The sequence below is a fragment of the Hoplias malabaricus genome, chromosome 7 (genome assembly GCF_029633855.1).
Source record: "Hoplias malabaricus isolate fHopMal1 chromosome 7, fHopMal1.hap1, whole genome shotgun sequence".
NCBI classification, from domain to species: Eukaryota; Metazoa; Chordata; class Actinopteri; order Characiformes; family Erythrinidae; genus Hoplias; species Hoplias malabaricus.
Window position 1 is genome coordinate 4159299 of NC_089806.1, and position 17784 is coordinate 4177082.

Genomic DNA, 17784 nt, shown 5'->3' on the forward strand with positions numbered 1-17784 from the left:
CGAAACACTTCGCTCAAAGCTTAAGTCCATTCCCATACCGGGAGTCGAACCCGGGCCGCCTGGATGAAAACCAGGAATCCTAACCGCTAGACCATATGGGAAGCTTGCACTGCCCTCGGCTGGCCACCATGACCAATTTGTTACCTTCTTCTTCTCCCGTCTCTCCCTGCTGTCCTCCTGAGGCCAACTGGAGCTTTGCACCCTTCATCCTGATGGAACAGGCGGATGCGAAAACTGCTTGAGTGCCTCTTGCCAGGCCCAGCGTCCAAGGAGTCCTAATCCTGCACGTGGACAGAAAACATCCTTGAGCTCTCCGCTCCATAAGACAGGTGCATTTCCATTTGCAGCGCTGGCTGGCCCACTCTATGTCTGCAAGAGGGCTTTGGATGAAGGCCAGGCCTGCCAGCCGCACAAAGGAGCGGCTGGTGGTCCCGAAGGCGAGCACTACCCGCTCGCAGCGAAAGCCTGCCGTGACCCGGATTCGAACCGGGGTTGCTGAGGTCACAACGCAGAGTACTAACCACTATACGATCACGGCGCGCCACCGCTCAAGCCACACCCGGCCTCCTCCCTTCCTTGGTGGAATGCTTCCCTGCTGACAAGAAGGCATTTCCTTGGCAAACAGACAGAACGCTCTTCCCTTCCCCTTTGTGGACTTGGCATTTCACATCAAACGGCAGCCATGACGGTGCGCCGTAACCATCTACCAAGACGCGAGTCTTCCGTGGCACTGGGAATTTACCGCCACCGCGGCTCGTATTCCAAATCAGAACAGATGTGCAGGGAACTCATGATTTGCACGTGGTGGCAGGGTGGTTTAGAGATTAGCTTAAGGGGCGCGTAGCAGCAAAAGGAAAGATGGCGTGAGCTGAACGGCACCCTACTAGTATTTAAAAACGGCGCTGCCCCGTGTGAGGATCGAACTCACGACCTTCAGATTATGAGACTGACGCGCTACCTACTGCGCTAACGAGGCCACCAAGGAGCTGAGATTCTCCAAAGTCAGCCCGTTGTCAGTTGCCTGTCTCAGGTTTTCGCCAACGCCCGCATTTCAGGACTGTTCTTTACAGGTTCCACACTTTCTTTGCACCCTGACTTCACAAGCGCTAAAGTGCTTATCAACCACCAAACGCACAAAGCAAAAAGTGCGAGCCAGCCAGGAGTCGAACCTAGAATCTTCTGATCCGTAGTCAGACGCGTTATCCATTGCGCCACTGGCCCCTTGCTGAGGTCTCTCCGCGTGGCATTTGCTTTACGTAAGGGAGACAACGGCCACGCCTCACTTGGGGAGGGAGAAGCAGAGCGCCTCCTAAAACTTTGTCTGTACGTGACGTCCAAGCCGCGCTGCAAAAGCACCAACCCTGCTTCTGTACAGGCTCGGAACACTTCGCTCAAAGCTTAAGTCCATTCCCATACCGGGAGTCGAACCCGGGCCGCCTGGGTGAAAACCAGGAATCCTGACCGCTAGACCATATGGGAAGCTTGCACTGCCCTCGGCTGGCCACCATGACCAATTTGTTACCTTCTTCTTCTCCCGTCTCTCCCTGCTGTCCTCCTGAGGCCAACTGGAGCTTTGCACCCTTCATCCTGATGGAACAGGCGGATGCGAAAACTGCTTGAGTGCCTCTTGCCAGGCCCAGCGTCCAAGGAGTCCTAATCCTGCGCGTGGACAGAAAACATCCTTGAGCTCTCCGCTCCATAAGACAGGTGCATTTCCATTTGCAGCGCTGGCTGGCCCACTCTATGTCTGCAAGAGGGCTTTGGATGAAGGCCAGGCCTGCCAGCCGCACAAAAGAGCGGCTGCTGGTCCCGAAGGCGAGCACTACCCGCTCGCAGGGAGAGCCTGCCGTGACCCGGATTCAAACCGGGGTTGCTGCGGCCACAACGCAGAGTACTAACCACTATACGATCACGGCACGCCACCGCTCAAGCCGCACCCGGCCTCCTCCCTTCCTTGGTGGAATGCTTCCCTGCTGACAAGAAGGCATTTCCTTGGCAAACAGACAGAACGCTGTTCCCTTCCCCTTTGCGGACTTGGCATTTCACATCAAACGGCAGCCATGACGGTGCGCCGTAACCATCTACCAAGACGCGAGTCTTCCGTGGCACTGGGAATTTACCGCCACCGCGGCTCGTATTCCAAATCAGAACAGATGTGCAGGGAACTCATGATTTGCACGTGGTGGCAGGGTGGTTTAGAGATTAGCTTAAGGGGCGCGTAGCAGCAAAAGGAAAGATGGCGTGAGCTGAACGGCACCCTACTAGTATTTAAAAACGGCGCTGCCCCGTGTGAGGATCGAACTCACGACCTTCAGATTATGAGACTGACGCGCTACCTACTGCGCTAACGAGGCCACCAAGGAGCTGAGATTCTCCAAAGTCAGCCCGTTGTCAGTTGCCTGTCTCAGGTTTTCGCCAACGCCCGCATTTCAGGACTGTTCTTTACAGGTTCCACACTTTCTTTGCACCCTGACTTCACAAGCGCTAAAGTGCTTATCAACCACCAAACGCACAAAGCAAAAAGTGCGAGCCAGCCAGGAGTCGAACCTAGAATCTTCTGATCCGTAGTCAGACGCGTTATCCATTGCGCCACTGGCCCCTTGCTCTGGTCTCTCCGCGTGGCATTTGCTTTACGTAAGGGAGACAACGGCCACGCCTCACTTGGGGAGGGAGAAGCAGAGCGCCTCCTAAAACTTTGTCTGTACGTGACGTCCAAGCCGCGCTGCAAAAGCACCAACCCCGCTTCTGTACAGGCTCGGAACACTTCGCTCAAAGCTTAAGTCCATTCCCATAACGGGAGTCGAACCCGGGCCGCCTGGATGAAAACCAGGAATCCTAACCGCTAGACCATATGGGAAGCTTGCACTGCCCTCGGCTGGCCACCATGACCAATTTGTTACCTTCTTCTTCTCCCGTCTCTCCCTGCTGTCCTCCTGAGGCCAACTGGAGCTTTGCACCCTTCATCCTGATGGAACAGGCGGATGCGAAAACTGCTTGAGTGCCTCTTGCCAGGCCCAGCGTCCAAGGAGTCCTAATCCTGCGCGTGGACAGAAAACATCCTTGAGCTCTCCGCTCCATAAGACAGGTGCATTTCCATTTGCAGCGCTGGCTGGCCCACTCTATGTCTGCAAGAGGGCTTTGGATGAAGGCCAGGCCTGCCAGCCGCACAAAAGAGCTGCTGCTGGTCCCGAAGGCGAGCACTACCCGCTCGCAGCGAGAGCCTGCCGTGACCCGGATTCGAACCGGGGTTGCTGCGGCCACAACGCAGAGTACTAACCACTATACGATCACGGCGCGCCACCGCTCAAGCCGCACCCGGCCTCCTCCCTTCCTTGGTGGAATGCTTCCCTGCTGACAAGAAGGCATTTCCTTGGCAAACAGACAGAACGCTCTTCCCTTCCCCTTTGTGGACTTGGCATTTCACATCAAACGGCAGCCATGACGGTGCGCCGTAACCATCTACCAAGACGCGAGTCTTCCGTGGCACTGGGAATTTACCGCCACCGCGGCTCGTATTCCAAATCAGAACAGATGTGCAGGGAACTCATGATTTGCACGTGGTGGCAGGGTGGTTTAGAGATTAGCTTAAGGGGCGCGTAGCAGCAAAAGGAAAGATGGCGTGAGCTGAACGGCACCCTACTAGTATTTAAAAACGGCGCTGCCCCGTGTGAGGTTCGAACTCACGACCTTCAGATTATGAGACTGACGCGCTACCTACTGCGCTAACGAGGCCACCAAGGAGCTGAGATTCTCCAAAGTCAGCCCGTTGTCAGTTGCCTGTCTCAGGTTTTCGCCAACGCCCGCATTTCAGGACTGTTCTTTACAGGTTCCACACTTTCTTTGCACCCTGACTTCACAAGCGCTAAAGTGCTTATCAACCACCAAACGCACAAAGCAAAAAGTGCGAGCCAGCCAGGAGTCGAACCTAGAATCTTCTGATCCGTAGTCAGACGCGTTATCCATTGCGCCACTGGCCCCTTGCTCTGGTCTCTCCGCGTGGCATTTGCTTTACGTAAGGGAGACAACGGCCACGCCTCACTTGGGGAGGGAGAAGCAGAGCGCCTCCTAAAACTTTGTCTGTACGTGACGTCCAAGCCGCGCTGCAAAAGCACCAACCCCGCTTCTGTACAGACTCGAAACACTTCGCTCAAAGCTTAAGTCCATTCCCATACCGGGAGTCGAACCCGGGCCGCCTGGATGAAAACCAGGAATCCTAACCGCTAGACCATATGGGAAGCTTGCACTGCCCTCGGCTGGCCACCATGACCAATTTGTTACCTTCTTCTTCTCCCGTCTCTCCCTGCTGTCCTCCTGAGGCCAACTGGAGCTTTGCACCCTTCATCCTGATGGAACAGGCGGATGCGAAAACTGCTTGAGTGCCTCTTGCCAGGCCCAGCGTCCAAGGAGTCCTAATCCTGCACGTGGACAGAAAACATCCTTGAGCTCTCCGCTCCATAAGACAGGTGCATTTCCATTTGCAGCGCTGGCTGGCCCACTCTATGTCTGCAAGAGGGCTTTGGATGAAGGCCAGGCCTGCCAGCCGCACAAAGGAGCGGCTGGTGGTCCCGAAGGCGAGCACTACCCGCTCGCAGCGAAAGCCTGCCGTGACCCGGATTCGAACCGGGGTTGCTGAGGTCACAACGCAGAGTACTAACCACTATACGATCACGGCGCGCCACCGCTCAAGCCGCACCCGGCCTCCTCCCTTCCTTGGTGGAATGCTTCCCTGCTGACAAGAAGGCATTTCCTTGGCAAACAGACAGAACGCTCTTCCCTTCCCCTTTGTGGACTTGGCATTTCACATCAAACGGCAGCCATGACGGTGCGCCGTAACCATCTACCAAGACGCGAGTCTTCCGTGGCACTGGGAATTTACCGCCACCGCGGCTCGTATTCCAAATCAGAACAGATGTGCAGGGAACTCATGATTTGCACGTGGTGGCAGGGTGGTTTAGAGATTAGCTTAAGGGGCGCGTAGCAGCAAAAGGAAAGATGGCGTGAGCTGAACGGCACCCTACTAGTATTTAAAAACGGCGCTGCCCCGTGTGAGGTTCGAACTCACGACCTTCAGATTATGAGACTGACGCGCTACCTACTGCGCTAACGAGGCCACCAAGGAGCTGAGATTCTCCAAAGTCAGCCCGTTGTCAGTTGCCTGTCTCAGGTTTTCGCCAACGCCCGCATTTCAGGACTGTTCTTTACAGGTTCCACACTTTCTTTGCACCCTGACTTCACAAGCGCTAAAGTGCTTATCAACCACCAAACGCACAAAGCAAAAAGTGCGAGCCAGCCAGGAGTCGAACCTAGAATCTTCTGATCCGTAGTCAGACGCGTTATCCATTGCGCCACTGGCCCCTTGCTCTGGTCTCTCCGCGTGGCATTTGCTTTACGTAAGGGAGACAACGGCCACGCCTCACTTGGGGAGGGAGAAGCAGAGCGCCTCCTAAAACTTTGTCTGTACGTGACGTCCAAGCCGCGCTGCAAAAGCACCAACCCCGCTTCTGTACAGACTCGAAACACTTCGCTCAAAGCTTAAGTCCATTCCCATACCGGGAGTCGAACCCGGGCCGCCTGGATGAAAACCAGGAATCCTAACCGCTAGACCATATGGGAAGCTTGCACTGCCCTCGGCTGGCCACCATGACCAATTTGTTACCTTCTTCTTCTCCCGTCTCTCCCTGCTGTCCTCCTGAGGCCAACTGGAGCTTTGCACCCTTCATCCTGATGGAACAGGCGGATGCGAAAACTGCTTGAGTGCCTCTTGCCAGGCCCAGCGTCCAAGGAGTCCTAATCCTGCACGTGGACAGAAAACATCCTTGAGCTCTCCGCTCCATAAGACAGGTGCATTTCCATTTGCAGCGCTGGCTGGCCCACTCTATGTCTGCAAGAGGGCTTTGGATGAAGGCCAGGCCTGCCAGCCGCACAAAGGAGCGGCTGGTGGTCCCGAAGGCGAGCACTACCCGCTCGCAGCGAAAGCCTGCCGTGACCCGGATTCGAACCGGGGTTGCTGAGGTCACAACGCAGAGTACTAACCACTATACGATCACGGCGCGCCACCGCTCAAGCCGCACCCGGCCTCCTCCCTTCCTTGGTGGAATGCTTCCCTGCTGACAAGAAGGCATTTCCTTGGCAAACAGACAGAACGCTCTTCCCTTCCCCTTTGTGGACTTGGCATTTCACATCAAACGGCAGCCATGACGGTGCGCCGTAACCATCTACCAAGACGCGAGTCTTCCGTGGCACTGGGAATTTACCGCCACCGCGGCTCGTATTCCAAATCAGAACAGATGTGCAGGGAACTCATGATTTGCACGTGGTGGCAGGGTGGTTTAGAGATTAGCTTAAGGGGCGCGTAGCAGCAAAAGGAAAGATGGCGTGAGCTGAACGGCACCCTACTAGTATTTAAAAACTGCGCTGCACCGTGTGAGGATCGAACTCACGACCTTCAGATTATGAGACTGACGCGCTACCTACTGCGCCAACGAGGCCACCAAGGAGCTGAGATTCTCCAAAGTCAGCCCGTTGTCAGTTGCCTGTCTCAGGTTTTCGCCAACGCCCGCATTTCAGGACTGTTCTTTACAGGTTCCACACTTTCTTTGCACCCTGACTTCACAAGCGCTAAAGTGCTTATCAACCACCAAACGCACAAAGCAAAAAGTGCGAGCCAGCCAGGAGTCGAACCTAGAATCTTCTGATCCGTAGTCAGACGCGTTATCCATTGCGCCACTGGCCCCTTGCTCTGGTCTCTCCGCGTGGCATTTGCTTTACGTAAGGGAGACAACGGCCACGCCTCACTTGGGGAGGGAGAAGCAGAGCGCCTCCTAAAACTTTGTCTGTACGTGACGTCCAAGCCGCGCTGCAAAAGCACCAACCCCGCTTCTGTACAGACTCGAAACACTTCGCTCAAAGCTTAAGTCCATTCCCATACCGGGAGTCGAACCCGGGCCGCCTGGATGAAAACCAGGAATCCTAACCGCTAGACCATATGGGAAGCTTGCACTGCCCTCGGCTGGCCACCATGACCAATTTGTTACCTTCTTCTTCTCCCGTCTCTCCCTGCTGTCCTCCTGAGGCCAACTGGAGCTTTGCACCCTTCATCCTGATGGAACAGGCGGATGCGAAAACTGCTTGAGTGCCTCTTGCCAGGCCCAGCGTCCAAGGAGTCCTAATCCTGCACGTGGACAGAAAACATCCTTGAGCTCTCCGCTCCATAAGACAGGTGCATTTCCATTTGCAGCGCTGGCTGGCCCACTCTATGTCTGCAAGAGGGCTTTGGATGAAGGCCAGGCCTGCCAGCCGCACAAAGGAGCGGCTGGTGGTCCCGAAGGCGAGCACTACCCGCTCGCAGCGAAAGCCTGCCGTGACCCGGATTCGAACCGGGGTTGCTGAGGTCACAACGCAGAGTACTAACCACTATACGATCACGGCGCGCCACCGCTCAAGCCGCACCCGGCCTCCTCCCTTCCTTGGTGGAATGCTTCCCTGCTGACAAGAAGGCATTTCCTTGGCAAACAGACAGAACGCTCTTCCCTTCCCCTTTGTGGACTTGGCATTTCACATCAAACGGCAGCCATGACGGTGCGCCGTAACCATCTACCAAGACGCGAGTCTTCCGTGGCACTGGGAATTTACCGCCACCGCGGCTCGTATTCCAAATCAGAACAGATGTGCAGGGAACTCATGATTTGCACGTGGTGGCAGGGTGGTTTAGAGATTAGCTTAAGGGGCGCGTAGCAGCAAAAGGAAAGATGGCGTGAGCTGAACGGCACCCTACTAGTATTTAAAAACGGCGCTGCCCCGTGTGAGGTTCGAACTCACGACCTTCAGATTATGAGACTGACGCGCTACCTACTGCGCTAACGAGGCCACCAAGGAGCTGAGATTCTCCAAAGTCAGCCCGTTGTCAGTTGCCTGTCTCAGGTTTTCGCCAACGCCCGCATTTCAGGACTGTTCTTTACAGGTTCCACACTTTCTTTGCACCCTGACTTCACAAGCGCTAAAGTGCTTATCAACCACCAAACGCACAAAGCAAAAAGTGCGAGCCAGCCAGGAGTCGAACCTAGAATCTTCTGATCCGTAGTCAGACGCGTTATCCATTGCGCCACTGGCCCCTTGCTCTGGTCTCTCCGCGTGGCATTTGCTTTACGTAAGGGAGACAACGGCCACGCCTCACTTGGGGAGGGAGAAGCAGAGCGCCTCCTAAAACTTTGTCTGTACGTGACGTCCAAGCCGCGCTGCAAAAGCACCAACCCCGCTTCTGTACAGACTCGAAACACTTCGCTCAAAGCTTAAGTCCATTCCCATACCGGGAGTCGAACCCGGGCCGCCTGGATGAAAACCAGGAATCCTAACCGCTAGACCATATGGGAAGCTTGCACTGCCCTCGGCTGGCCACCATGACCAATTTGTTACCTTCTTCTTCTCCCGTCTCTCCCTGCTGTCCTCCTGAGGCCAACTGGAGCTTTGCACCCTTCATCCTGATGGAACAGGCGGATGCGAAAACTGCTTGAGTGCCTCTTGCCAGGCCCAGCGTCCAAGGAGTCCTAATCCTGCACGTGGACAGAAAACATCCTTGAGCTCTCCGCTCCATAAGACAGGTGCATTTCCATTTGCAGCGCTGGCTGGCCCACTCTATGTCTGCAAGAGGGCTTTGGATGAAGGCCAGGCCTGCCAGCCGCACAAAGGAGCGGCTGGTGGTCCCGAAGGCGAGCACTACCCGCTCGCAGCGAAAGCCTGCCGTGACCCGGATTCGAACCGGGGTTGCTGAGGTCACAACGCAGAGTACTAACCACTATACGATCACGGCGCGCCACCGCTCAAGCCGCACCCGGCCTCCTCCCTTCCTTGGTGGAATGCTTCCCTGCTGACAAGAAGGCATTTCCTTGGCAAACAGACAGAACGCTCTTCCCTTCCCCTTTGTGGACTTGGCATTTCACATCAAACGGCAGCCATGACGGTGCGCCGTAACCATCTACCAAGACGCGAGTCTTCCGTGGCACTGGGAATTTACCGCCACCGCGGCTCGTATTCCAAATCAGAACAGATGTGCAGGGAACTCATGATTTGCACGTGGTGGCAGGGTGGTTTAGAGATTAGCTTAAGGGGCGCGTAGCAGCAAAAGGAAAGATGGCGTGAGCTGAACGGCACCCTACTAGTATTTAAAAACTGCGCTGCACCGTGTGAGGATCGAACTCACGACCTTCAGATTATGAGACTGACGCGCTACCTACTGCGCCAACGAGGCCACCAAGGAGCTGAGATTCTCCAAAGTCAGCCCGTTGTCAGTTGCCTGTCTCAGGTTTTCGCCAACGCCCGCATTTCAGGACTGTTCTTTACAGGTTCCACACTTTCTTTGCACCCTGACTTCACAAGCGCTAAAGTGCTTATCAACCACCAAACGCACAAAGCAAAAAGTGCGAGCCAGCCAGGAGTCGAACCTAGAATCTTCTGATCCGTAGTCAGACGCGTTATCCATTGCGCCACTGGCCCCTTGCTCTGGTCTCTCCGCGTGGCATTTGCTTTACGTAAGGGAGACAACGGCCACGCCTCACTTGGGGAGGGAGAAGCAGAGCGCCTCCTAAAACTTTGTCTGTACGTGACGTCCAAGCCGCGCTGCAAAAGCACCAACCCCGCTTCTGTACAGGCTCGGAACACTTCGCTCAAAGCTTAAGTCCATTCCCATACCGGGAGTCGAACCCGGGCCGCCTGGGTGAAAACCAGGAATCCTGACCGCTAGACCATATGGGAAGCTTGCACTGCCCTCGGCTGGCCACCATGACCAATTTGTTACCTTCTTCTTCTCCCGTCTCTCCCTGCTGTCCTCCTGAGGCCAACTGGAGCTTTGCACCCTTCATCCTGATGGAACAGGCGGATGCGAAAACTGCTTGAGTGCCTCTTGCCAGGCCCAGCGTCCAAGGAGTCCTAATCCTGCGCGTGGACAGAAAACATCCTTGAGCTCTCCGCTCCATAAGACAGGTGCATTTCCATTTGCAGCGCTGGCTGGCCCACTCTATGTCTGCAAGAGGGCTTTGGATGAAGGCCAGGCCTGCCAGCCGCACAAAAGAGCGGCTGCTGGTCCCGAAGGCGAGCACTACCCGCTCGCAGCGAGAGCCTGCCGTGACCCGGATTCGAACCGGGGTTGCTGCGGCCACAACGCAGAGTACTAACCACTATACGATCACGGCGCGCCACCGCTCAAGCCCCACCCGGCCTCCTCCCTTCCTTGGTGGAATGCTTCCCTGCTGACAAGAAGGCATTTCCTTGGCAAACAGACAGAACGCTCTTCCCTTCCCCTTTGTGGACTTGGCATTTCACATCAAACGGCAGCCATGACGGTGCGCCGTAACCATCTACCAAGACGCGAGTCTTCCGTGGCACTGGGAATTTACCGCCACCGCGGCTCGTATTCCAAATCAGAACAGATGTGCAGGGAACTCATGATTTGCACGTGGTGGCAGGGTGGTTTAGAGATTAGCTTAAGGGGCGCGTAGCAGCAAAAGGAAAGATGGCGTGAGCTGAACGGCACCCTACTAGTATTTAAAAACGGCGCTGCCCCGTGTGAGGATCGAACTCACGACCTTCAGATTATGAGACTGACGCGCTACCTACTGCGCTAACGAGGCCACCAAGGAGCTGAGATTCTCCAAAGTCAGCCCGTTGTCAGTTGCCTGTCTCAGGTTTTCGCCAACGCCCGCATTTCAGGACTGTTCTTTACAGGTTCCACACTTTCTTTGCACCCTGACTTCACAAGCGCTAAAGTGCTTATCAACCACCAAACGCACAAAGCAAAAAGTGCGAGCCAGCCAGGAGTCGAACCTAGAATCTTCTGATCCGTAGTCAGACGCGTTATCCATTGCGCCACTGGCCCCTTGCTCTGGTCTCTCCGCGTGGCATTTGCTTTACGTAAGGGAGACAACGGCCACGCCTCACTTGGGGAGGGAGAAGCAGAGCGCCTCCTAAAACTTTGTCTGTACGTGACGTCCAAGCCGCGCTGCAAAAGCACCAACCCCGCTTCTGTACAGACTCGAAACACTTCGCTCAAAGCTTAAGTCCATTCCCATACCGGGAGTCGAACCCGGGCCGCCTGGATGAAAACCAGGAATCCTAACCGCTAGACCATATGGGAAGCTTGCACTGCCCTCGGCTGGCCACCATGACCAATTTGTTACCTTCTTCTTCTCCCGTCTCTCCCTGCTGTCCTCCTGAGGCCAACTGGAGCTTTGCACCCTTCATCCTGATGGAACAGGCGGATGCGAAAACTGCTTGAGTGCCTCTTGCCAGGCCCAGCGTCCAAGGAGTCCTAATCCTGCACGTGGACAGAAAACATCCTTGAGCTCTCCGCTCCATAAGACAGGTGCATTTCCATTTGCAGCGCTGGCTGGCCCACTCTATGTCTGCAAGAGGGCTTTGGATGAAGGCCAGGCCTGCCAGCCGCACAAAGGAGCGGCTGGTGGTCCCGAAGGCGAGCACTACCCGCTCGCAGCGAAAGCCTGCCGTGACCCGGATTCGAACCGGGGTTGCTGAGGTCACAACGCAGAGTACTAACCACTATACGATCACGGCGCGCCACCGCTCAAGCCGCACCCGGCCTCCTCCCTTCCTTGGTGGAATGCTTCCCTGCTGACAAGAAGGCATTTCCTTGGCAAACAGACAGAACGCTCTTCCCTTCCCCTTTGTGGACTTGGCATTTCACATCAAACGGCAGCCATGACGGTGCGCCGTAACCATCTACCAAGACGCGAGTCTTCCGTGGCACTGGGAATTTACCGCCACCGCGGCTCGTATTCCAAATCAGAACAGATGTGCAGGGAACTCATGATTTGCACGTGGTGGCAGGGTGGTTTAGAGATTAGCTTAAGGGGCGCGTAGCAGCAAAAGGAAAGATGGCGTGAGCTGAACGGCACCCTACTAGTATTTAAAAACTGCGCTGCACCGTGTGAGGATCGAACTCACGACCTTCAGATTACGAGACTGACGCGCTACCTACTGCGCCAACGAGGCCACCAAGGAGCTGAGATTCTCCAAAGTCAGCCCGTTGTCAGTTGCCTGTCTCAGGTTTTCGCCAACGCCCGCATTTCAGGACTGTTCTTTACAGGTTCCACACTTTCTTTGCACCCTGACTTCACAAGCGCTAAAGTGCTTATCAACCACCAAACGCACAAAGCAAAAAGTGCGAGCCAGCCAGGAGTCGAACCTAGAATCTTCTGATCCGTAGTCAGACGCGTTATCCATTGCGCCACTGGCCCCTTGCTCTGGTCTCTCCGCGTGGCATTTGCTTTACGTAAGGGAGACAACGGCCACGCCTCACTTGGGGAGGGAGAAGCAGAGCGCCTCCTAAAACTTTGTCTGTACGTGACGTCCAAGCCGCGCTGCAAAAGCACCAACCCCGCTTCTGTACAGGCTCGGAACACTTCGCTCAAAGCTTAAGTCCATTCCCATACCGGGAGTCGAACCCGGGCCGCCTGGGTGAAAACCAGGAATCCTGACCGCTAGACCATATGGGAAGCTTGCACTGCCCTCGGCTGGCCACCATGACCAATTTGTTACCTTCTTCTTCTCCCGTCTCTCCCTGCTGTCCTCCTGAGGCCAACTGGAGCTTTGCACCCTTCATCCTGATGGAACAGGCGGATGCGAAAACTGCTTGAGTGCCTCTTGCCAGGCCCAGCGTCCAAGGAGTCCTAATCCTGCGCGTGGACAGAAAACATCCTTGAGCTCTCCGCTCCATAAGACAGGTGCATTTCCATTTGCAGCGCTGGCTGGCCCACTCTATGTCTGCAAGAGGGCTTTGGATGAAGGCCAGGCCTGCCAGCCGCACAAAAGAGCGGCTGCTGGTCCCGAAGGCGAGCACTACCCGCTCGCAGCGAGAGCCTGCCGTGACCCGGATTCGAACCGGGGTTGCTGCGGCCACAACGCAGAGTACTAACCACTATACGATCACGGCGCGCCACCGCTCAAGCCCCACCCGGCCTCCTCCCTTCCTTGGTGGAATGCTTCCCTGCTGACAAGAAGGCATTTCCTTGGCAAACAGACAGAACGCTCTTCCCTTCCCCTTTGTGGACTTGGCATTTCACATCAAACGGCAGCCATGACGGTGCGCCGTAACCATCTACCAAGACGCGAGTCTTCCGTGGCACTGGGAATTTACCGCCACCGCGGCTCGTATTCCAAATCAGAACAGATGTGCAGGGAACTCATGATTTGCACGTGGTGGCAGGGTGGTTTAGAGATTAGCTTAAGGGGCGCGTAGCAGCAAAAGGAAAGATGGCGTGAGCTGAACGGCACCCTACTAGTATTTAAAAACGGCGCTGCCCCGTGTGAGGATCGAACTCACGACCTTCAGATTATGAGACTGACGCGCTACCTACTGCGCTAACGAGGCCACCAAGGAGCTGAGATTCTCCAAAGTCAGCCCGTTGTCAGTTGCCTGTCTCAGGTTTTCGCCAACGCCCGCATTTCAGGACTGTTCTTTACAGGTTCCACACTTTCTTTGCACCCTGACTTCACAAGCGCTAAAGTGCTTATCAACCACCAAACGCACAAAGCAAAAAGTGCGAGCCAGCCAGGAGTCGAACCTAGAATCTTCTGATCCGTAGTCAGACGCGTTATCCATTGCGCCACTGGCCCCTTGCTCTGGTCTCTCCGCGTGGCATTTGCTTTACGTAAGGGAGACAACGGCCACGCCTCACTTGGGGAGGGAGAAGCAGAGCGCCTCCTAAAACTTTGTCTGTACGTGACGTCCAAGCCGCGCTGCAAAAGCACCAACCCCGCTTCTGTACAGGCTCGGAACACTTCGCTCAAAGCTTAAGTCCATTCCCATACCGGGAGTCGAACCCGGGCCGCCTGGGTGAAAACCAGGAATCCTAACCGCTAGACCATATGGGAAGCTTGCACTGCCCTCGGCTGGCCACCATGACCAATTTGTTACCTTCTTCTTCTCCCGTCTCTCCCTGCTGTCCTCCTGAGGCCAACTGGAGCTTTGCACCCTTCATCCTGATGGAACAGGCGGATGCGAAAACTGCTTGAGTGCCTCTTGCCAGGCCCAGCGTCCAAGGAGTCCTAATCCTGCGCGTGGACAGAAAACATCCTTGAGCTCTCCGCTCCATAAGACAGGTGCATTTCCATTTGCAGGGCTGGCTGGCCCACTCTATGTCTGCAAGAGGGCTTTGGATGAAGGCCAGGCCTGCCAGCCGCACAAAAGAGCGGCTGCTGGTCCCGATGGCGAGCACTACCCGCTCGCAGCGAGAGCCTGCCGTGACCCGGATTCGAACCGGGGTTGCTGCGGCCACAACGCAGAGTACTATCCACTATACGATCACGGCGCGCCACCGCTCAAGCCGCACCCGGCCTCCTCCCTTCCTTGGTGGAATGCTTCCCTGCTGACAAGAAGGCATTTCCTTGGCAAACAGACAGAACGCTCTTCCCTTCCCCTTTGTGGACTTGGCATTTCACATCAAACGGCAGCCATGACGGTGCGCCGTAACCATCTACCAAGACGCGAGTCTTCCGTGGCACTGGGAATTTACCGCCACCGCGGCTCGTATTCCAAATCAGAACAGATGTGCAGGGAACTCATGATTTGCACGTGGTGGCAGGGTGGTTTAGAGATTAGCTTAAGGGGCGCGTAGCAGCAAAAGGAAAGATGGCGTGAGCTGAACGGCACCCTACTAGTATTTAAAAACGGCACTGCCCCGTGTGAGGATCGAACTCACGACCTTCAGATTATGAGACTGACGCGCTACCTACTGCGCTAACGAGGCCACCAAGGAGCTGAGATTCTCCAAAGTCAGCCCGTTGTCAGTTGCCTGTCTCAGGTTTTCGCCAACGCCCGCATTTCAGGACTGTTCTTTACAGGTTCCACACTTTCTTTGCACCCTGACTTCACAAGCGCTAAAGTGCTTATCAACCACCAAACGCACAAAGCAAAAAGTGCGAGCCAGCCAGGAGTCGAACCTAGAATCTTCTGATCCGTAGTCAGACGCATTATCCATTGCGCCACTGGCCCCTTGCTCTGGTCTCTCCGCGTGGCATTTGCTTTACGTAAGGGAGACAACGGCCACGCCTCACTTGGGGAGGGAGAAGCAGAGCGCCTCCTAAAACTTTGTCTGTACGTGACGTCCAAGCCGCGCTGCAAAAGCACCAACCCCGCTTCTGTACAGGCTCGGAACACTTCGCTCAAAGCTTAAGTCCATTCCCATACCGGGAGTTGAACCCGGGCCGCCTGGGTGAAAACCAGGAATCCTAACCGCTAGACCATATGGGAAGCTTGCACTGCCCTCGGCTGGCCACCATGACCAATTTGTTACCTTCTTCTTCTCCCGTCTCTCCCTGCTGTCCTCCTGAGGCCAACTGGAGCTTTGCACCCTTCATCCTGATGGAACAGGTGGATGCGAAAACTGCTTGAGTGCCTCTTGCCAGGCCCAGCGTCCAAGGAGTCCTAATCCTGCGCGTGGACAGAAAACATCCTTGAGCTCTCCGCTCCATAAGACAGGTGCATTTCCATTTGCAGGGCTGGCTGGCCCACTCTATGTCTGCAAGAGGGCTTTGGATGAAGGCCAGGCCTGCCAGCCGCACAAAAGAGCGGCTGCTGGTCCCGATGGCGAGCACTACCCGCTCGCAGCGAGAGCCTGCCGTGACCCGGATTCGAACCGGGGTTGCTGCGGCCACAACGCAGAGTACTATCCACTATACGATCACGGCGCGCCACCGCTCAAGCCGCACCCGGCCTCCTCCCTTCCTTGGTGGAATGCTTCCCTGCTGACAAGAAGGCATTTCCTTGGCAAACAGACAGAACGCTCTTCCCTTCCCCTTTGTGGACTTGGCATTTCACATCAAACGGCAGCCATGACGGTGCGCCGTAACCATCTACCAAGACGCGAGTCTTCCGTGGCACTGGGAATTTACCGCCACCGCGGCTCGTATTCCAAATCAGAACAGATGTGCAGGGAACTCATGATTTGCACGTGGTGGCAGGGTGGTTTAGAGATTAGCTTAAGGGGCGCGTAGCAGCAAAAGGAAAGATGGCGTGAGCTGAACGGCACCCTACTAGTATTTAAAAACGGCGCTGCCCCGTGTGAGGATCGAACTCACGACCTTCAGATTATGAGACTGACGCGCTACCTACTGCGCTAACGAGGCCACCAAGGAGCTGAGATTCTCCAAAGTCAGCCCGTTGTCAGTTGCCTGTCTCAGGTTTTCGCCAACGCCCGCATTTCAGGACTGTTCTTTACAGGTTCCACACTTTCTTTGCACCCTGACTTCACAAGCGCTAAAGTGCTTATCAACCACCAAACGCACAAAGCAAAAAGTGCGAGCCAGCCAGGAGTCGAACCTAGAATCTTCTGATCCGTAGTCAGACGCGTTATCCATTGCGCCACTGGCCCCTTGCTCTGGTCTCTCCGCGTGGCATTTGCTTTACGTAAGGGAGACAACGGCCACGCCTCACTTGGGGAGGGAGAAGCAGAGCGCCTCCTAAAACTTTGTCTGTACGTGACGTCCAAGCCGCGCTGCAAAAGCACCAACCCCGCTTCTGTACAGGCTCGGAACACTTCGCTCAAAGCTTAAGTCCATTCCCATACCGGGAGTCGAACCCGGGCCGCCTGGGTGAAAACCAGGAATCCTGACCGCTAGACCATATGGGAAGCTTGCACTGCCCTCGGCTGGCCACCATGACCAATTTGTTACCTTCTTCTTCTCCCGTCTCTCCCTGCTGTCCTCCTGAGGCCAACTGGAGCTTTGCACCCTTCATCCTGATGGAACAGGCGGATGCGAAAACTGCTTGAGTGCCTCTTGCCAGGCCCAGCGTCCAAGGAGTCCTAATCCTGCGCGTGGACAGAAAACATCCTTGAGCTCTCCGCTCCATAAGACAGGTGCATTTCCATTTGCAGCGCTGGCTGGCCCACTCTATGTCTGCAAGAGGGCTTTGGATGAAGGCCAGGCCTGCCAGCCGCACAAAAGAGCGGCTGCTGGTCCCGAAGGCGAGCACTACCCGCTCGCAGCGAGAGCCTGCCGTGACCCGGATTCGAACCGGGGTTGCTGCGGCCACAACGCAGAGTACTAACCACTATACGATCACGGCGCGCCACCGCTCAAGCCGCACCCGGCCTCCTCCCTTCCTTGGTGGAATGCTTCCCTGCTGACAAGAAGGCATTTCCTTGGCAAACAGACAGAACGCTCTTCCCTTCCCCTTTGTGGACTTGGCATTTCACATCAAACGGCAGCCATGACGGTGCGCCGTAACCATCTACCAAGACGCGAGTCTTCCGTGGCACTGGGAATTTACCGCCACCGCGGCTCGTATTCCAAATCAGAACAGATGTGCAGGGAACTCATGATTTGCACGTGGTGGCAGGGTGGTTTAGAGATTAGCTTAAGGGGCGCGTAGCAGCAAAAGGAAAGATGGCGTGAGCTGAACGGCACCCTACTAGTATTTAAAAACGGCGCTGCCCCGTGTGAGGATCGAACTCACGACCTTCAGATTATGAGACTGACGCGCTACCTACTGCGCTAACGAGGCCACCAAGGAGCTGAGATTCTCCAAAGTCAGCCCGTTGTCAGTTGCCTGTCTCAGGTTTTCGCCAACGCCCGCATTTCAGGACTGTTCTTTACAGGTTCCACACTTTCTTTGCACCCTGACTTCACAAGCGCTAAAGTGCTTATCAACCACCAAACGCACAAAGCAAAAAGTGCGAGCCAGCCAGGAGTCGAACCTAGAATCTTCTGATCCGTAGTCAGACGCGTTATCCATTGCGCCACTGGCCCCTTGCTCTGGTCTCTCCGCGTGGCATT

General features: G+C 55.6%; 46 non-coding genes across 46 annotated transcripts; all 46 read right to left on the reverse strand.

Annotated features, from left to right (window-relative positions):
• Positions 1-29: 29 nt before the first annotated feature.
• trnae-uuc (transfer RNA glutamic acid (anticodon UUC)) lies at positions 30-101 on the reverse strand. The gene has a single exon. It is a non-coding gene; the product is annotated as a tRNA-Glu (tRNA).
• Positions 102-903: 802 nt separating this feature from the next.
• On the reverse strand, positions 904-976 carry trnam-cau (transfer RNA methionine (anticodon CAU)). The gene has a single exon. It is a non-coding gene; the product is annotated as a tRNA-Met (tRNA).
• A 172-nt stretch (positions 977-1148) lies between these two features.
• On the reverse strand, positions 1149-1221 carry trnar-acg (transfer RNA arginine (anticodon ACG)). Its single transcript has one exon. It is a non-coding gene; the product is annotated as a tRNA-Arg (tRNA).
• Positions 1222-1407: 186 nt separating this feature from the next.
• Positions 1408-1479, reverse strand: trnae-uuc (transfer RNA glutamic acid (anticodon UUC)). The gene has a single exon. It is a non-coding gene; the product is annotated as a tRNA-Glu (tRNA).
• A 365-nt stretch (positions 1480-1844) lies between these two features.
• Positions 1845-1916, reverse strand: trnah-gug (transfer RNA histidin (anticodon GUG)). The gene has a single exon. It is a non-coding gene; the product is annotated as a tRNA-His (tRNA).
• A 365-nt stretch (positions 1917-2281) lies between these two features.
• On the reverse strand, positions 2282-2354 carry trnam-cau (transfer RNA methionine (anticodon CAU)). The gene has a single exon. It is a non-coding gene; the product is annotated as a tRNA-Met (tRNA).
• A 172-nt stretch (positions 2355-2526) lies between these two features.
• On the reverse strand, positions 2527-2599 carry trnar-acg (transfer RNA arginine (anticodon ACG)). Its single transcript has one exon. It is a non-coding gene; the product is annotated as a tRNA-Arg (tRNA).
• Positions 2600-2785: 186 nt separating this feature from the next.
• trnae-uuc (transfer RNA glutamic acid (anticodon UUC)) lies at positions 2786-2857 on the reverse strand. The gene has a single exon. It is a non-coding gene; the product is annotated as a tRNA-Glu (tRNA).
• A 365-nt stretch (positions 2858-3222) lies between these two features.
• Positions 3223-3294, reverse strand: trnah-gug (transfer RNA histidin (anticodon GUG)). The gene has a single exon. It is a non-coding gene; the product is annotated as a tRNA-His (tRNA).
• Positions 3295-3659: 365 nt separating this feature from the next.
• trnam-cau (transfer RNA methionine (anticodon CAU)) lies at positions 3660-3732 on the reverse strand. Its single transcript has one exon. It is a non-coding gene; the product is annotated as a tRNA-Met (tRNA).
• A 172-nt stretch (positions 3733-3904) lies between these two features.
• On the reverse strand, positions 3905-3977 carry trnar-acg (transfer RNA arginine (anticodon ACG)). The gene has a single exon. It is a non-coding gene; the product is annotated as a tRNA-Arg (tRNA).
• Positions 3978-4163: 186 nt separating this feature from the next.
• Positions 4164-4235, reverse strand: trnae-uuc (transfer RNA glutamic acid (anticodon UUC)). The gene has a single exon. It is a non-coding gene; the product is annotated as a tRNA-Glu (tRNA).
• Positions 4236-5037: 802 nt separating this feature from the next.
• trnam-cau (transfer RNA methionine (anticodon CAU)) lies at positions 5038-5110 on the reverse strand. The gene has a single exon. It is a non-coding gene; the product is annotated as a tRNA-Met (tRNA).
• Positions 5111-5282: 172 nt separating this feature from the next.
• On the reverse strand, positions 5283-5355 carry trnar-acg (transfer RNA arginine (anticodon ACG)). Its single transcript has one exon. It is a non-coding gene; the product is annotated as a tRNA-Arg (tRNA).
• Positions 5356-5541: 186 nt separating this feature from the next.
• trnae-uuc (transfer RNA glutamic acid (anticodon UUC)) lies at positions 5542-5613 on the reverse strand. Its single transcript has one exon. It is a non-coding gene; the product is annotated as a tRNA-Glu (tRNA).
• Positions 5614-6415: 802 nt separating this feature from the next.
• trnam-cau (transfer RNA methionine (anticodon CAU)) lies at positions 6416-6488 on the reverse strand. Its single transcript has one exon. It is a non-coding gene; the product is annotated as a tRNA-Met (tRNA).
• Positions 6489-6660: 172 nt separating this feature from the next.
• Positions 6661-6733, reverse strand: trnar-acg (transfer RNA arginine (anticodon ACG)). The gene has a single exon. It is a non-coding gene; the product is annotated as a tRNA-Arg (tRNA).
• Positions 6734-6919: 186 nt separating this feature from the next.
• On the reverse strand, positions 6920-6991 carry trnae-uuc (transfer RNA glutamic acid (anticodon UUC)). The gene has a single exon. It is a non-coding gene; the product is annotated as a tRNA-Glu (tRNA).
• An 802-nt stretch (positions 6992-7793) lies between these two features.
• trnam-cau (transfer RNA methionine (anticodon CAU)) lies at positions 7794-7866 on the reverse strand. Its single transcript has one exon. It is a non-coding gene; the product is annotated as a tRNA-Met (tRNA).
• Positions 7867-8038: 172 nt separating this feature from the next.
• On the reverse strand, positions 8039-8111 carry trnar-acg (transfer RNA arginine (anticodon ACG)). The gene has a single exon. It is a non-coding gene; the product is annotated as a tRNA-Arg (tRNA).
• A 186-nt stretch (positions 8112-8297) lies between these two features.
• On the reverse strand, positions 8298-8369 carry trnae-uuc (transfer RNA glutamic acid (anticodon UUC)). Its single transcript has one exon. It is a non-coding gene; the product is annotated as a tRNA-Glu (tRNA).
• An 802-nt stretch (positions 8370-9171) lies between these two features.
• On the reverse strand, positions 9172-9244 carry trnam-cau (transfer RNA methionine (anticodon CAU)). Its single transcript has one exon. It is a non-coding gene; the product is annotated as a tRNA-Met (tRNA).
• Positions 9245-9416: 172 nt separating this feature from the next.
• On the reverse strand, positions 9417-9489 carry trnar-acg (transfer RNA arginine (anticodon ACG)). Its single transcript has one exon. It is a non-coding gene; the product is annotated as a tRNA-Arg (tRNA).
• Positions 9490-9675: 186 nt separating this feature from the next.
• Positions 9676-9747, reverse strand: trnae-uuc (transfer RNA glutamic acid (anticodon UUC)). Its single transcript has one exon. It is a non-coding gene; the product is annotated as a tRNA-Glu (tRNA).
• Positions 9748-10112: 365 nt separating this feature from the next.
• trnah-gug (transfer RNA histidin (anticodon GUG)) lies at positions 10113-10184 on the reverse strand. Its single transcript has one exon. It is a non-coding gene; the product is annotated as a tRNA-His (tRNA).
• A 365-nt stretch (positions 10185-10549) lies between these two features.
• Positions 10550-10622, reverse strand: trnam-cau (transfer RNA methionine (anticodon CAU)). The gene has a single exon. It is a non-coding gene; the product is annotated as a tRNA-Met (tRNA).
• A 172-nt stretch (positions 10623-10794) lies between these two features.
• trnar-acg (transfer RNA arginine (anticodon ACG)) lies at positions 10795-10867 on the reverse strand. Its single transcript has one exon. It is a non-coding gene; the product is annotated as a tRNA-Arg (tRNA).
• A 186-nt stretch (positions 10868-11053) lies between these two features.
• On the reverse strand, positions 11054-11125 carry trnae-uuc (transfer RNA glutamic acid (anticodon UUC)). Its single transcript has one exon. It is a non-coding gene; the product is annotated as a tRNA-Glu (tRNA).
• An 802-nt stretch (positions 11126-11927) lies between these two features.
• Positions 11928-12000, reverse strand: trnat-cgu (transfer RNA threonine (anticodon CGU)). Its single transcript has one exon. It is a non-coding gene; the product is annotated as a tRNA-Thr (tRNA).
• A 172-nt stretch (positions 12001-12172) lies between these two features.
• trnar-acg (transfer RNA arginine (anticodon ACG)) lies at positions 12173-12245 on the reverse strand. Its single transcript has one exon. It is a non-coding gene; the product is annotated as a tRNA-Arg (tRNA).
• A 186-nt stretch (positions 12246-12431) lies between these two features.
• Positions 12432-12503, reverse strand: trnae-uuc (transfer RNA glutamic acid (anticodon UUC)). Its single transcript has one exon. It is a non-coding gene; the product is annotated as a tRNA-Glu (tRNA).
• A 365-nt stretch (positions 12504-12868) lies between these two features.
• On the reverse strand, positions 12869-12940 carry trnah-gug (transfer RNA histidin (anticodon GUG)). Its single transcript has one exon. It is a non-coding gene; the product is annotated as a tRNA-His (tRNA).
• Positions 12941-13305: 365 nt separating this feature from the next.
• On the reverse strand, positions 13306-13378 carry trnam-cau (transfer RNA methionine (anticodon CAU)). Its single transcript has one exon. It is a non-coding gene; the product is annotated as a tRNA-Met (tRNA).
• A 172-nt stretch (positions 13379-13550) lies between these two features.
• On the reverse strand, positions 13551-13623 carry trnar-acg (transfer RNA arginine (anticodon ACG)). The gene has a single exon. It is a non-coding gene; the product is annotated as a tRNA-Arg (tRNA).
• A 186-nt stretch (positions 13624-13809) lies between these two features.
• On the reverse strand, positions 13810-13881 carry trnae-uuc (transfer RNA glutamic acid (anticodon UUC)). The gene has a single exon. It is a non-coding gene; the product is annotated as a tRNA-Glu (tRNA).
• Positions 13882-14246: 365 nt separating this feature from the next.
• Positions 14247-14318, reverse strand: trnah-gug (transfer RNA histidin (anticodon GUG)). Its single transcript has one exon. It is a non-coding gene; the product is annotated as a tRNA-His (tRNA).
• A 365-nt stretch (positions 14319-14683) lies between these two features.
• trnam-cau (transfer RNA methionine (anticodon CAU)) lies at positions 14684-14756 on the reverse strand. The gene has a single exon. It is a non-coding gene; the product is annotated as a tRNA-Met (tRNA).
• A 172-nt stretch (positions 14757-14928) lies between these two features.
• On the reverse strand, positions 14929-15001 carry trnar-acg (transfer RNA arginine (anticodon ACG)). The gene has a single exon. It is a non-coding gene; the product is annotated as a tRNA-Arg (tRNA).
• Positions 15002-15187: 186 nt separating this feature from the next.
• Positions 15188-15259, reverse strand: trnae-uuc (transfer RNA glutamic acid (anticodon UUC)). The gene has a single exon. It is a non-coding gene; the product is annotated as a tRNA-Glu (tRNA).
• Positions 15260-15624: 365 nt separating this feature from the next.
• On the reverse strand, positions 15625-15696 carry trnah-gug (transfer RNA histidin (anticodon GUG)). Its single transcript has one exon. It is a non-coding gene; the product is annotated as a tRNA-His (tRNA).
• Positions 15697-16061: 365 nt separating this feature from the next.
• trnam-cau (transfer RNA methionine (anticodon CAU)) lies at positions 16062-16134 on the reverse strand. Its single transcript has one exon. It is a non-coding gene; the product is annotated as a tRNA-Met (tRNA).
• A 172-nt stretch (positions 16135-16306) lies between these two features.
• On the reverse strand, positions 16307-16379 carry trnar-acg (transfer RNA arginine (anticodon ACG)). The gene has a single exon. It is a non-coding gene; the product is annotated as a tRNA-Arg (tRNA).
• A 186-nt stretch (positions 16380-16565) lies between these two features.
• Positions 16566-16637, reverse strand: trnae-uuc (transfer RNA glutamic acid (anticodon UUC)). The gene has a single exon. It is a non-coding gene; the product is annotated as a tRNA-Glu (tRNA).
• A 365-nt stretch (positions 16638-17002) lies between these two features.
• trnah-gug (transfer RNA histidin (anticodon GUG)) lies at positions 17003-17074 on the reverse strand. Its single transcript has one exon. It is a non-coding gene; the product is annotated as a tRNA-His (tRNA).
• Positions 17075-17439: 365 nt separating this feature from the next.
• trnam-cau (transfer RNA methionine (anticodon CAU)) lies at positions 17440-17512 on the reverse strand. Its single transcript has one exon. It is a non-coding gene; the product is annotated as a tRNA-Met (tRNA).
• A 172-nt stretch (positions 17513-17684) lies between these two features.
• trnar-acg (transfer RNA arginine (anticodon ACG)) lies at positions 17685-17757 on the reverse strand. The gene has a single exon. It is a non-coding gene; the product is annotated as a tRNA-Arg (tRNA).
• Between the last annotated feature and the right edge of the window lie 27 nt (positions 17758-17784).